Raw genomic sequence first — 15,083 nt, 5'->3', positions numbered from 1 at the left:
CATCTCCATCACCTTCCTGACCAGGTATAGGTCAGGTGGCACGCCCTTGCACCAGCATCGGACGTGCGTGCCGAGTCTTTGCGGACCGTCGCTCGGAGGGACCAGGGCCAGCCGTAGTCCTGGGAGCCTCCCGGCTCTACTGTGTTGCCCGTCGCTGCTCGCCGGTGGGTTTCTGACCGCAACACATTCTGGCACGCCCGGTGGGACAGTCTTCGACATCAACCGCATCGCCATCTACATCTGAGATGGCGGACAGCACCCCAGTCACGTACGAGGATCTGACCGAGGAGCTCAAGAAGAAGTATGACGAGGTCAAAGCAATCCTCGAAGCCGACCTCATCGGCTCTTTTCACAGAACCCGCTCACATGGCATCAGGTGGAAAGGGTTCTCACCCTGGCGTGCTCGATGGAGTGGACCTGTCCGCCCCGTCGAAGAACGCACCAGTCCCTCGCGTCGAGATTAACTACATGGTAGCTCACTCGCTGCACCGCCATTCTGAGAGCCTGGTGAACACTTTGGAGCGTGTCGCTCTTCGGGTGATCCAGGAAATCATGAGGCATCAGTACTCTCCGTCAGGACCAGCTCTCGGGAGTTACCAAGGAGAGATGCCACTCCAGTCCCGTCCACCGCTGCCATTCGCGTTGGCAGCACCAGAAGTGCCGAATTCACCGGCATACGTCATCTACAAGATCGGTGGTGACCCTAGCGACTACCAGTTCTTGCATGAGGCGCCTAAGGAGATCCCTCACGGTTACACGTGCACATACGTGCTGCATCGCAGAATCGGGTGCTCACAAACCAGATCGCAACAAAGAGGACTTCTGGAAAAGCAGGAGGAACTTCAACGACAGATCTTGAGAAGCAGACGTGGCTAGCTAAGTATGCCACTCCGACAAACCTCCAGAGCTCAGCTCCTGCAGTTGGCTCAGAGATGGAAAAGCAAGCATGGCTGGCTAAGTATGCCACTCCGGCGAATCTTCAGAGTTCGACTCCTGCAGCCAGCACCGCGGATCAGATCAGTACCATCCTAAGAGACCAGTTCGGCATGGTGCCGAAAAGGAGGACAATCGGCTATTCCAAGCCGTACCCCAACGAGTACGAGTTGATCCCGCTACCACCCAAATATCGGCTCCCTGATTTCTCCAAGTTTAATGGATCAGATGGTTCCAGCTCCATCGAGCACGTGAGCCGATATTTGGCACAGCTGGGCACGATCTCAGCAGCAGATGAACTGCTTGTGAGGTTCTTCGCACAGTCCCTCACAGGATCGGCTTTCGGGTGGTACACATCGCTGCCACCAGACTCAATCCGGACGTGGAAGCAGTTGGAAGAGCAGTTCCACATGCAGTATCACTCAGAGGCTTCCGAGGCCGGCATTGCCGACCTAGCACAAGTACGTCAGAAGCGTGGAGAAACTGTGGCAGAATACGTCCAGCGCTTCAGACTTGTTAGGAACCGATGTTATTTGGCTCGTGTGACTGAAAAAGAAGCAGTCGAGTTGGCAGTGGTGGGCCTTGCATAACCAATCAAGGATATGGCCTCCCAAGCAGACTACCCTTCACTGGCGCACATGGTTCAGAAACTGTCGTTATATGAACAGCGCCACCCAGACTTGTACCAGGACAAATTCAAGCGTGCGGTACTCCTGGTTGAGGCAGATGAAGACGAAGGCTCGGCGGGAGATCAAGAGGTAGCAGTGGCTGAATGGACTCGGGGGGCAACCCCAGTGTCCTGCAAATGGGTTAAGCCACCAGGTCCGCCCAGAGGGTTTGATTTTGACGTGACTAAAACTGAGCAAATCTTCGACCTCTTACTCAAGGAGAAGCAGCTGAAGATACCTGAAGGCCTCAAAATCCCCACGGTACAGGAGCTGAACGGAAAGCCATACTGCAAATGGCATAACTCGTTCTCCCATACCACCAACGACTGCAGGGTGTGGCGTCAGCAGATCCAAATGGCGATAGAACAAGGACGTCTAATTTTCAACCAGTACGCCATGAAAGTCGACACTCACCCCTTCACCGCCGTTAACATGGTGGAGTGCACTTACCCTGGAGGGTGCCAGCCAGGATTCTCGTTCAACATCAACATGGTAGGACCTGGACACCACTCTGGTAAGAACGGAGATGAGGGCAGCTGCTCTCGTAGCAAGGACACAGAGGAAGCCGTTCCACGCGATCGGCTCCGTCACGATGGCAAGCGCTACATCACAGAGGGAGAAGTGAGGAACGTGAGATATCAACGGCCTCTCTCTGATCACCTCCTCAACAAGTATGTGAGTCAATATGACCAACGCCGACGACCCAACGATGATGATGAAAGAGATCGTCTGGCTAGGGACGCCAGGAGACGTCGTCGGCATGATCGCGACGAGGAGAGATATGAGCGCCACGCCAAGGAAAAGTCAAGGGAGCAAGACGACGAGGATAGGCACTGGGACTGCCCCTTCTTCAGACACTGCTGGGATTCAGGAATGAGCCGATTGCGTACAATCGGTAACTGCCCAGAATGTAAACAGAAGAGAAAGGATGCAGCTAACGTGTCCGTATTCAAACGTCTAGGGCCTCTCCCGCCTCGGAACAAGCACGCTGAGTCCCCTCGGGTGGAAGATCTCGAGGATTTGGAAGACGATGATGAAGAAGAAGAAGACAGGTACCACCGGCCAAGGTGGTGCCCTGATGGACTCAGCCGTTCCCAAAAGCGTAGGGTTCAGCGACTGCGTGGCCTGGAGGAAGCCGAAAGTTTATACCTGCACACGCTAAGGAAGGCGCGGCCTGATCTGGCCGCGAAAATTCAACGAACCCTGGATGAAGAGGGTCGACCACAAAAAATGGAGTGGCGCACCAAGCAAAGGAAAGCCGATGATGAAACATCGGCTGGCACAAACATGGTGTTCATCCTTCCGACGGAGTTTACTGCTCCAGGATTGGACGAGGCACCCGTGGCACAACTTGACTGCGGCCCACAGCCAGTTATCTTTGAGAAGCCACGAGAAAGAAGCTACAGACATCTGAAGGCCCTGTACTTGCGAGGTTATATCAATGGGCAGCCTGTCAACAAGATGCTGGTGGACACCGGAGCGGCAGTCAACATTATGCCATACTCCATGCTACGTCGATTGGGACGCTCTAGCTCGGATCTGATCAAGACCAACGTGACACTGAGCGATTTCAACGGCCAAGCGTCTGACGCACAAGGTGTTCTGAACGTGGATCTGACCGTAGGAAGGAAAACCATCCCTACGACGTTCTTTATCGCCGACAGCAAGAGCACCTATGATGTCCTGCTAGGAAGAGATTGGATCCACGCCAACTGTTGCATTCCATCCACGATGCACCAATGCGTAATACAGTGGGATGGAGATGAGGTAGAGGTCGTCCATGCAGATGACTCAGCCGAGATTTCGACGGCTGGCATGAACGCTTGGGAAACAGCAGGCCAAGAGCCACTCTCAGGCATCAATTTGGACGACTGCGAGCGCATTGACGTGACAAAGGATGGGGTTAGGCTGGTCTTATCCACCGGCCTGACCGTGTAGCAAGAACGAACCGATGGGCAAACGTGGCGAGGCCGATCCTTGGGATCGGCCCCAAAGATCTATGGAGGAACATTGCAAAACCTTCATTGAGCGATTCGATCAACGTGGAGGCCGATTCCAGCAATCGGCCAAAATTATCCTCACCACGCTTTCTGCCGGTGTTCAACGTCGATCCAATGGGCAGCGGTTTTACGTCGGCTGATGAGCTGGAAAAAATCAACATTGGTCCTACCGGAGCCGACGTGCAAATACAGTGCCTTGGCTAACTACAGAGCCGATATCGGCAGTCACCTGACAGATTCGGCTCGGGGGGCACCTAATCAGATGAACATGTGCGATACATGTGCGGTGAAATATTGGGGGGCCGATAGAAAGTCGGCCAGTAAAAAAAATTCATGGTATGCAGCCGATGCAAGGACATCGACTTTAGAGCTAAGAAACAAAGCCGATGTACAGCCATCGACTCTAGTACAATTACACAGGATCTACCTTCAGCTGTGAGGCCTTCTGCTTCCTCGAGGGGGTGAACAATGAGAGCTTTCTCAGCTGCAATGAGCCAATTATAGTGCCTGAATCTTCTCGTCAAGGACTTCCAACCCTTTGCGCCAGTTCAGCAGTACTGTCAGAAGTCAGTTTTGGCGTGCAAGGCAGCCTTTTGCTCATTAAGCCGTTGGTGTTTCGTCTACAATATCGGCTTTCAACGGAGGAAGAGGCGATCGATGGGAGCAAGTTCAGCTGGTTCGGCATGGTGGCTGTCTCGGAATTACCTGAGTTCAAAGCCCTCTGTCTGATCTGTGCATCCTCACCAATATTCTCGCCTTGACTGAGGCTCGGGGGGCAGCTGGTCTGGTAGATGCTCTGTTTTAGAAGCCGATTGGGGTGTCATCGGCTGATCCTTCGTCGCAACCTTCTTCAAAAATGGTGAATTCTTGCAGAAGAGGATCACTGGACCTGGTGGGAGGAATTTAAGGGCTCTCTTGAAGACTCCACATTATCCACCAGATCTCAAAGTCATCAGTTGAAGAATTGAAGGATGGATTGTAAAGGACCGATGCGTTGCTATCGGCTCATTAAGCATTGGCTAAGGGGACAAATCGGCAAAATCAGTATGAGGGGAAATCGGCTAAATTAGCTCAAGGGAAATCGGCAAAATCAAATTGGGGGAAGTTCTTCGTTGATAAGCAGGATTTCTTACATAAAGAGCTGATTGCTCCCAAAAGGAAGTACTAGGGGATACATTGCCCCATCTACCACTACTGATCCTATGCTAAGGGTCCTATCTATGGACCGTCGCTGCCCTCGTCGTTGCCGTCGTCGCCGCTGTCGGCGCTACTCCCGGCGGGCTCGTCGTCGCTGCTCCAGCGGCCGCCGGCCGGGCCTTCGTTGTCCTCGTCCTCCTCGTCAGCGTCGTCGTCGTCGCTATCAAAGTCGCTGAGGTTCCCCGGCCAGGGGCAGAAGCGCTTGGCCGGCGGTTCGTCGGAGGAGGTGTCATCCTCCTCCTCCTCCTTCTCCTCCTCCTCCTCCTCGGGGGAGGTGAAGTCGTCGCAGGAGAAGCGATCGTCATCGCTCTCCTCCTCCGTTTCCCTGTCGGCGAGGAAGCGGAGGTCACTTTCCCCGTCAGTCGAGGACTTGTCGTCCTCAGACCAGACGGAGAAGTTGTGACTAGACTCCTCCCCGGCTTCGATGGCGCGGCGGATGTTGGCCGCGTGGGCCTCCTCCGGGTTCCACTCCGGCGTCGGCTCGCGGGAGGAGGAGGACTGGGTGGAAAGATCCGATGAAGCAGAGGAGGAAGAAGACATGGTGGCACAGGAGGGTTTTTGGAGTGCTAATGCGAAGGGGATGCGGAAGCGAACTGTTTGAGCGGTTAAATAAAAGGGGATATAGTGGAAATTCAATGCCACAGCAGTTTCCGAGGAAGTGGTGCCTAACAGGAAAAAAAAACTGCCAGGTCACGCGGAGAAGTTGAGAAGGCAAGGCATCATGATGAAGGATACTGCGATGGTTCTGCCACGACATGACCCGACGAAGAAAAAGCAGAGTGATTTTGGAATTATCAATTCCAAAACCAGGGGGGCATGTGTTATCACCAGAATTTGACCGAGTCAGAGGTGGGCCGCGATCAAGATGGGCTTAAAGAATATACATGGAAGAATATACGTGAATCGGCCTTATATGCAAAGTTTGGGCTAGTTTGCCCGTGTATCTGTAATATAGTAGGATACGTGTCGGTTAGTTAGAGTTTGTCTCGTGCACGGTTGGGATTATTCCCACGTTAGAAAGTCTATGGACTATAAATATGTATCTAGGGTTTATGAAATAAACAACAATCACGTTCACCACAAACCAATCTAGGCGCATCGCCAACTCCCTTGTCTCGAGGGTTTCTTCCGGGTAAGCATCATGCTGCCTAGATCGCATCTTGCGATCTAGGCGATAAGTTTATTCGCTGTTCATGCGTTGCTCGTACTGAAGCCTTTTTGATGGCGAGCAACGTAGTTATCTTAGATGTGTTAGGGTTAGCATTGTTCATCGTATCATATGCTATCGTCGTGCAACCCTTAGACATCTAGCCACCCTTACACCTATCTTAGGTGTAAGGGCGGCACCCCGCTTGATCATTATTTAGTAGATCCGATCCGTTATGGTTGCTCCTTGTTCTTCAAGGATTAGTTTAACATCTGCATAGTTAGGCCTTACAAACGGATTGAAGGATCCAGTGGCGCGTAGGGTGTAGTTTGCTAACCCTAGACAGGATGTTCCGGGGATCAACCTCGTGTTGGTTTTTAGGCCTTGCCTAGGGTCGGTTTACGAGCACCGTGCGTGGCCGCGAGGCTCAATCACGAGTAGGATGTTCCGATTATGTGGTGAAAATCCTAAATCGTAGTAGATCGTTTTAGCTTTATTTTGATCAAGCAGGACCACCATATATTCGTACACCTCGTGCGAATCATGGGTGGATCGGCTCTTTGAGCCGATTCACAGGACAACCTGAGAGCCGATCGAGGCTCGTATTTAATGTTTACGTGTATGCCATGCAGGAAACTAAGCGAGGCATCTCCATCACCTTCCTGACCAGGTATAGGTCAGGTGGCACGCCCTTGCACCAGCATCGGACGTGCGTGCCGAGTCTTTGCGGGCCGTCGCTCGGAGGGACCAGGGCCAGCCGCAGTCCTGGGAGCCTCCCGGCTCTACTGTGTTGCCCGTCGCTGCTCGCCGGTGGGTTTCTGACCGCAACACATATATGTGTTGTTTATGATCTTGCATGCTCTCCGTTGCTAGTAGAGGATCTGGCCAAGTTGATACTTGTAACTCCAAGAGGGAGTATTTATGCTCGATAGTGGGTTCATGCCTCCATTGAATGCAGGACGATGATGAGAAAGTTCTAAGGTTGTGGATGTGCTGTTGCCACTAGGGATAAAACATCAAAGCTTTGTCTAAGGATATTTGTGTTGATTACATTACGCACCATACTTAATGCAATTGTCTGTTGTTTGCAACTTAATACTGGAAGGGGTGCGGATGCTAACCCGAAGGTGGACTTTTTAGGCATAGATGCATGCTGGATAGCGGTCTATGTACTTTGTCGTAATGTCCTAAGTAAATCTCATATTACTCATCATGATATGTATGTGCATTGTTATGTCCTCTCTATTTGTCAATTGCCCAACTGTAATTTGTTCACCCAACATGCTATTTCTTATTGGAGAGACACCACTAGTAAACTGTGGACCCCGGTCCATTCTTTTGTATCTGAAATACAATCTACTGCAATCATTGTTCTCTGCTGCTCATTGCAAACAAACATCATTTTCCACACCATACTTTTAATCCTTTGTTTACAGCAAGCCGGTGAGATTGACAACCTCACTGTTAAGTTGGGGCAAAGTATTTTGATTGTGTTGTGCAGATTCCACGTTGGCGCCGGAATACCTGGTGTTGCGCCGCACTACACTCCTCCGCCAACAACCTTCACGTGGCCCTTGACTCCTACTGGTTCGATAACCTTGGTTTCTTACTGAGGGAAAACTTGCTGCTGTACGCATCACACCTTCCTCTTGGGGTTCCCAACGGACGTGTGCTTCACGCGTTAACAAGCTCTTTTTCTGGCGCCGTTGCCGGGGAGATCAAGACACGCTGCAAGGGGAGTCTCTCACATCCAATCTCTTTACTTTGTTTTTGTCTTGCTTTACTTTATTTTATTTATTGCTTTGTTTGCTTTCTTTATAACAAAAATACAAAAAAATTAGTTACTTGCTTTACTTTATTTACTGTCTTGTTTGCGTTCTCTATATTAAAAACACGAAAAAATTAGTTAATTGCATTTACTTTATTTAGTTTGCTTTATTTACTATTGCTAAAATGGGTACTCCTGAGAATACTAAGTTGTGTGACTTCACAAGCACAAATAATAATGATTTCCTATGTACACCTATTTCTCCACCTGCTGCTACAACAGAATTTTATGAAATTAAACTTGCTTTACTAAATCTTGTTATGAGAGAGCAATTTTCTGGTGTTAGTTCTGATGATGCTGCTGCCCATCTTAATAATTTTGTTGAACTTTGTGAAATGCAAAAGTATAAGGATGTAGATGGTGACATTATAAAATTGAAATTGTTTCCTTTCTCCTTAAGAGGAAGATTGGTTGCTATCTTTGCCTAAGAATAGTATTGATTCATGGACTAAATGTAAGGATGCTTTCATTGGTAGATATTATCCTCCCGCTAAAATTATATCTTTGAGAAGTAGCATAATGAATTTTAAGCAATTGGATAATGAGCATGTTGCCCAAGCACGGGAAAGAATGAAATCTTTGGTGAAGAATTACCCTACCCATGGACTAACTACTTGGATGATCATCCAAACCTTTTATGCAGGATTGAATTTTTCTTCGCGGAACCTATTGGATTCAGCTACTGGAGGTACTTTTATGTCCATCACCTTAGGCGCTGCAACAAAGCTTCTTGATGATATGATGATCAACTACTCTGAATGGCACACTGAAAGGGCTCCACAAGGTAAGAAGGTAAATTCTGTTGAAGAAACCTCTTCCTTGAGTGATAAGATTGATGCTATTATGTCTATGCTTGTGAATGGTAGAACTAATGTTGATCCTAATAATGTTCCTTTAGCTTCATTGGTTTCTCAAGAAGAGCATGTTGATGTGAACTACATTAAAATTAATAATTTCAACAACAATGCTTATAGGAATAATTTTGGTAACAACTATAGGCCATATCCTTCTAATAACAGTAACGGTTATGGTAATTCTTATGGTAATTCTTACAACAATAATAGGAGTGTACCCTCTGGTCTTGAAGCCATGCTTAAAGAATTTATTAGTACACAAACTGCTTTTAACAAATCTGTTGAAGAAAAGCTTGGTAAAATTGATGTTCTTGCTTCTAAGGTTGATAGTCTTGCTGCTGATGTTGATCTTTTAAAATTGAAAGTTATGCCTAATGAAACTAAAGATATTAAGTCATTTGCTACAGAAAACGCTATCCAAGTTCGAATTAATGAAAATATTAGATTGATGGCTGAATTGCATGCTAGGTGGGAAAGAGAAGAAAATTTTGCTAAAGAGAATAATGTAGCTAAAGTTTGGAATATTACCACCACTAGTAATGTTGATGCTTCACATGTTGCTAAACCTCCTACTATCAATGGTAAAATAATTGGTGTTAGCAATGTTTCTACTCCTAATGCAAAGCGTGCAAAACTGCCTGAAACTACTAAAACTGCTGAAACTTCTTGTGATAAAACTGCTGAAATTTTCCAAAATATTGGGGACAATGATCCCATTGCTTTAGATCATAATGGTTTAGATTTTGATGATTGTCATATCTCTGAAGTTATTAAGTTCTTACAAAAACTTGCTAGAAGTCCTAATGCTAGTGCTATAAATTTGGCCTTTACAAAACATATTACAAATGCTCTCATTAAAGCTAGAGAAGAGAAATTAAAACTTGAAACTTCTATTCCTAGGAAGTTGGAAGATGGTTGGGAGCCCAGCATTAAGATGAAGGTCAATGACTTTGATTGTAATGCTTTATGTGATCTTGGTGCAAGTATTTCTGTTGTGCCTAAGAAACTCTATAATATGCTTGACTTGCCACCATTGAAAAATTATTATTTGGATGTTAATCTTGCTGATAATTCTATGAAGAAACCTTTGGGGAGGATTGATAATGTTCGCATTACGGTTAACAATAACCTTGTCCCGGCTGATTTTGTTGTCTTGGATATTGAATGCAATGCATCTTGTCCCATTATTTTGGGAAGACCTTTTCTTCGAACTGTTAGTGCTATTATTGATATGAAGGAAGGGAATATTAAGTATCAATTTCGTCTCAAGAAAGGTATGGAACACTTCCCTAGAAATATAATGAAGTTACCTTTTGATTCTATTATTAGAACAAATTATGATGTTGATGCTTCATCTCTTGATAACACTTGATATACACTTTCTGCGCCTAGCTGAAAGGCGTTAAAGAAAAGCGCTTATGGGAGACAACCCATTATTTTACTTCTGCACTTTTGTTTTATATTTGAGTCTTGGAAGTTGTTACTACTGTAGCAACCTCTCCTTATCTTTATTTTATTGCATTTTTGTGCCAAGTAAAGTCTTTGATAGTAAGGTTGATACTAGATTTGGATTACTGCGCAGAAACAGATTTCTTGCTGTCACGAATTTGAGTAGCCCCCTCTGTAGGTAACTCAGAAAAATCTACCAATTTTTGTGTGTGATCCTCAGATATGTACGCAACTTTCATTCAATTTGAGCATTTTCATCTGAGCAATTTAAGTGCCCCTAAAAAATTCGTCTTTACGGACTGTTCTGTTTTGACAGATTCTGCCTTTTATTTCGCATTGCCTCTTTTGCTATGTTAGATGGATTTCTTTGTTCCATTAACTTTCAGTAGCTTTGTGCAATGTCCAGAAGTGTTAAGAATGATTATGTCACCTCTGAATATGTGAATTTTTGATTATGCACTAACACTCTAATGAGTTGTTTTGAGTTTGGTGTGGAGGAAGTTTTCAAGGATATAGAGAGGAGGATGATACAATATGATCAAGAAGAGTGAAAACTCTAAGCTTGGGGATGCCCCCGTGGTTCATCCCTGCATATTTCAAGAAGACCCAAGGCATCCTTTTCTTCATCGACAACTTATCAGGTCACCTCTAGTAAAACTATATTTTTATTCCGTCACATCTTATGTGCTTTACTTGGAGCGCCTGTATGTTTTTATTTTTGTTTATGTTTGAATAAAATCGGATCCTAGCATTCTTTGTTTGGGAGAGAGACACGCTCCGCTGTTGCATATGAACACTGGTGTTCTTAGCTTTACTTTTAATGTTCATGGCGAAGGTTGAAACTGCTTCGTTCATTGTTATTTGGTTGGAAACAGAAAATGCTTCATGTGGTAATTGGTATATTGTCTTGAATAATTTGATACTTGGCAATTGTTTTGCTCAAATAGATCATGTTTAAGCTCTTGCATCATGTACTTTGCACCTATTAATGAAGAATTACTGTAGAGCTTGTTGAAGTTTGGTTTGCATGATTGGTCTCTCTAAAGTCTAGATATTTTCTGGTGAGGTGTTTGAACAACAAGGAAGACAGTGTAAAGTCTTATAATGCTTGCAATATGTTCTTATGTAAGTTTTGCTGTACCGGTTCATACTTGTGTTTGCTTCAAACAACCTTGCTAGCCCAAAGCCTTGTACTGAGAGGGAATACTTCTCGTGCATCCAAATCCTTGAGCCAAAAACTATGCCAATTGTGTCCACCATACCTACCTACTACATGGTATTTCTCTGCCATTCCAAAGTAAATTGCTTGAGTGGTACCTTCAAAATTTCATTCCTTGTCTTTGCAATATATAGCTCATGGGAAAATAGCTTAAAAACTATTGTGGTAAAGAATATGTAGCTTATGTATCTTATTTCTTATAAGTTGCTTGTTGAGCGGTAACCATGTTTCTGGGGACGCCATCAACTATTACACCTTTGTTGAATATCATGTGAGTTGTTATGCATGTTCGTCTTGTCTGAAGTAAGGGTGATTTATCATGATCAAATGGTTTGAGTATGCATATTGTTAGAGAAGAACACTGGGCCGCTAACTAAAGCCATGTATCATGGTGGAAGTTTCAGTTTGGACATCAATCCTCAATCTCTTATGAGAATATTATCTGTTGTTGAATGCTTATGCATTAAAGAGGAGTCCATTATCTGTTTTCTATGTTGTCCCGGTATGGATGTCCTAAGTTGAGATCTATCAAAAACGAGAAATCAAATGCGATCTATCTCCTTGGACCTTTGTACAAAGCATAGAGGTACCCCTTTGTGACACTTGGTTGAAACATATGCTATGCAATGATAATCCATGTAAATCCAAGCTAATTAGGACAAGGTGCGAGCACTATTGGTATTCTATGCATGAGGCTTGCAACTTATAGGATGTCTTATGCATAACACATATGAATTATTACTACCGTTGACAAAATTGTTTCTATGTTTTCAAAATAAAAGCTCTAGCACAAAAATAGTAATCACTGCTTCCCTCTGCGAAGGGCCTTTCTTTTACTTTATGTTGAGTCAGTTTACCTACTTCTTTCTCTCTTAGAAGCAAACACTTGTGTCAACTGTGTGCATTGATTCCTACATATTTGATTATTTGCATTCATCATATTACTTTGTGTTGACAATTATCCATGAGATATACATGTTGAAGTTGAAAGCAACTGCTGAAACTTGAATCTTCCTTTGTGTTGCTTCAAAACTTTCTACTAAGAATTTATTGCTTTATGAGTTAACTCCTATGCAAGTCTTATTGATACTTGTCTTGAAAGTACTATTCATGAAAATTCTTTGCTATATGATTCAGTTGTTTAATCATTACCTTTACCATTGCTTCGAATCACTTCATTCATCTCATATGCTTTACAATAGTATTGATCAAGATTATGATAGCATGTCACTTCAGAAATTATCCTTGTTATCGTTTACCTAGTCGAGGGCGAGTAGGAACTAAGCTTGGGGATGCTTGATACGTCTCGAACATATCTATAATTTCTTATGTTCCATGCTAGTTTTATGACAATACTCACATGTTTTATATACACTTTATATCATTTATATGCATTTTCCGACACTAACCTATTAACGAGATGCCGAAGAGTCGGTTCCTGTTTTGTGCTGTTTTTGGTTTCAGAAATCCTACAAAGGAAATATTCTCGGAATTGGACGAAACAAACGCCCAGTGTCTTATTTTTCCACGGAGCTTCGAGAAGACCGAAGAGCATACGAAGTGGGGCCACGAGGCGCCCAAACCATAGGGCGGCGCGACTAAGGAGGGGCCCGCGCCGGCCTATGGTGTGGGGCCCCTGCGCCGCCTCCGACTCTGCCCTTCCGCCTACTTAAACTCTCCGTCGCGAAAACCCTATTACCGAGAGCCACGATACGAAAAAAGTTCCAGAGACGCCGCCGCCGCCAATTCCATCTCGGGGGATTCAGGAGATCGCCTTCGGCACCCTGCCGGAGAGGGGAATCATCTCCCGGAGGACTCTACATCACCATGATCACCTCCGGACTGATGTGTGAGTAGTTCATCCTTGGACTATGGGTCCATAGCAGTAGCTAGATGGTTGTCTTCTCCTCATTGTGCTATCATGTTAGATCTTGTGAGCTGCCTATCATGATCAAGATCATCTATTTGTAATGCTACATGTTGTGTTTGTTGGGATCCGATGAATATGGAATACTATGTCAAGTTGATTATCAATCTATCATATATGTGTTGTTTATGATCTTGCATGTTCTCCGTTGCTAGTAGAGGCTCTGGCCAAGTTGATACTTGTAACTCCAAGAGGGAGTATTTATGCTCGATAGTGGGTTCATGTCTCCATTGAATCTGGGACAATGACAGAAAGTTCTAAGGTTGTGGATGTGCTGTTGCCACTAGGGATAAAACATCAATGTTTTGTCTAAGGATATTTGTGTTGATTACATTACGCACCATACTTAATGCAATTGTCTGTTGTTTGCAACTTAATACTGGAAGGGGTGCGGATGCTAACCCGAAGGTGGACTTTTTAGACATAGATGCATGCTGGATAGCGGTCTATGTACTTTGTCGTAATGCCCTAAGTAAATCTCATATTACTCATCATGATATGTATGTGCATTGTTATGTCCTCTCTATTTGTCAATTGCCCAACTGTATTTTGTTCACCCAACATGCTATTTCTTATTGGAGAGACACCACTAGTGAACTATGGACCCCAGTCCATTCTTTTACATATGAAATACAATCTACTGCAATCATTGTTCTCTGCTGCTCATTGCAAACAAACATCATTTTCCACACCATACGTTTAATCCTTTGTTTACAGCAAGCTGGTGAGATTGACAACCTCACTGTTCAGTTGGGGCAAAGTATTTTGATTGTGTTGTGCAGGTTCCACGTTGGCGCCGGAATCCCTGGTGTTGCGCCGCACTACACTCCTCCGCCAACAACCTTCACGTGGCCCTTGACTCCTACTGGTTCGATAACCTTGGTTTCTTACTGAGGAAAAACTTGCTGCTGTACGCATCACACCTTCCTCTTGGGGTTCCCAACGGACGTGTGCTTCACGTGTTAACAATCAACCAAGCCGAAGAAGTCTGTAGTGCATAAGCAGTCGAAGAAAAAATACAAGCTCAAGAAAGTCTCGGGGGCAGCAGCAGCCCCAGAACCATCAACTTCGGACGAGGAGGATGAACCAGAGGAGGTGATGATGATACAAATCCCATGGATGCAAGCGTACCTGGCATATATTACAAGGAAAGAAATACCGGAAGACCCAGTAGAAGCGCGAAGAGTTATCAGACGATCCAAAGCATTTACAGTGGTCAAAGGAGAGCTATATAAACACAGTATATCTGGTGTCCTGCAGAGATGTGTTACACCCGAAGAAGGATGACTCATACTCAAGGATATACATGAAGGGATATGTGGCCACCACGCAAGTAGTCGAACAATTGCAGCAAAGGCTTTTCGAGTTGGATTTTATTGGCTTTCAGCCATAGATGACACAAAGAATATCGTGCACACTTGTGAAGCATGCCAAAGATTTGCATCCAAGCTACACGCTCCAGCAGCCGAGTTAATGCCAATACCTTTGGCATGTCCGTTCACCCAGTGGGGACTGATGACCCCCAAGTATATAGGGGGTGTATCGTAGTACTTACGATAAATAAGAGTGTCGAACCCAACGAGAAGCAGAAGGTGTTGACAAGTAGTTTTGATCAAGGATTCACTGTAAATACTAGCAAACATGTTTTCATAGGTTTTTGATATTGCAAATAAATAAAGTACGAGTAAACAAAAGACATTAATAATAATTGCAGCGAGTGGACCAATCCTTTCTAGAGCAAAGGACAAGCCGGTTGTTTTACTTATGATGTCTAAACGCTCATGAGGACACACGGGAATTTCGTCAAGTGCTTTCGCTTCACGCAGCTGAATAATCTTTATCGGTTTGGTAGGTGTTGTGT

Source organism: Lolium perenne, chromosome 5, assembly GCF_019359855.2.
Source record: "Lolium perenne isolate Kyuss_39 chromosome 5, Kyuss_2.0, whole genome shotgun sequence".
Taxonomy (NCBI): Eukaryota; Viridiplantae; Streptophyta; class Magnoliopsida; order Poales; family Poaceae; genus Lolium; species Lolium perenne.
This window is presented reverse-complemented; position numbering follows the sequence as displayed.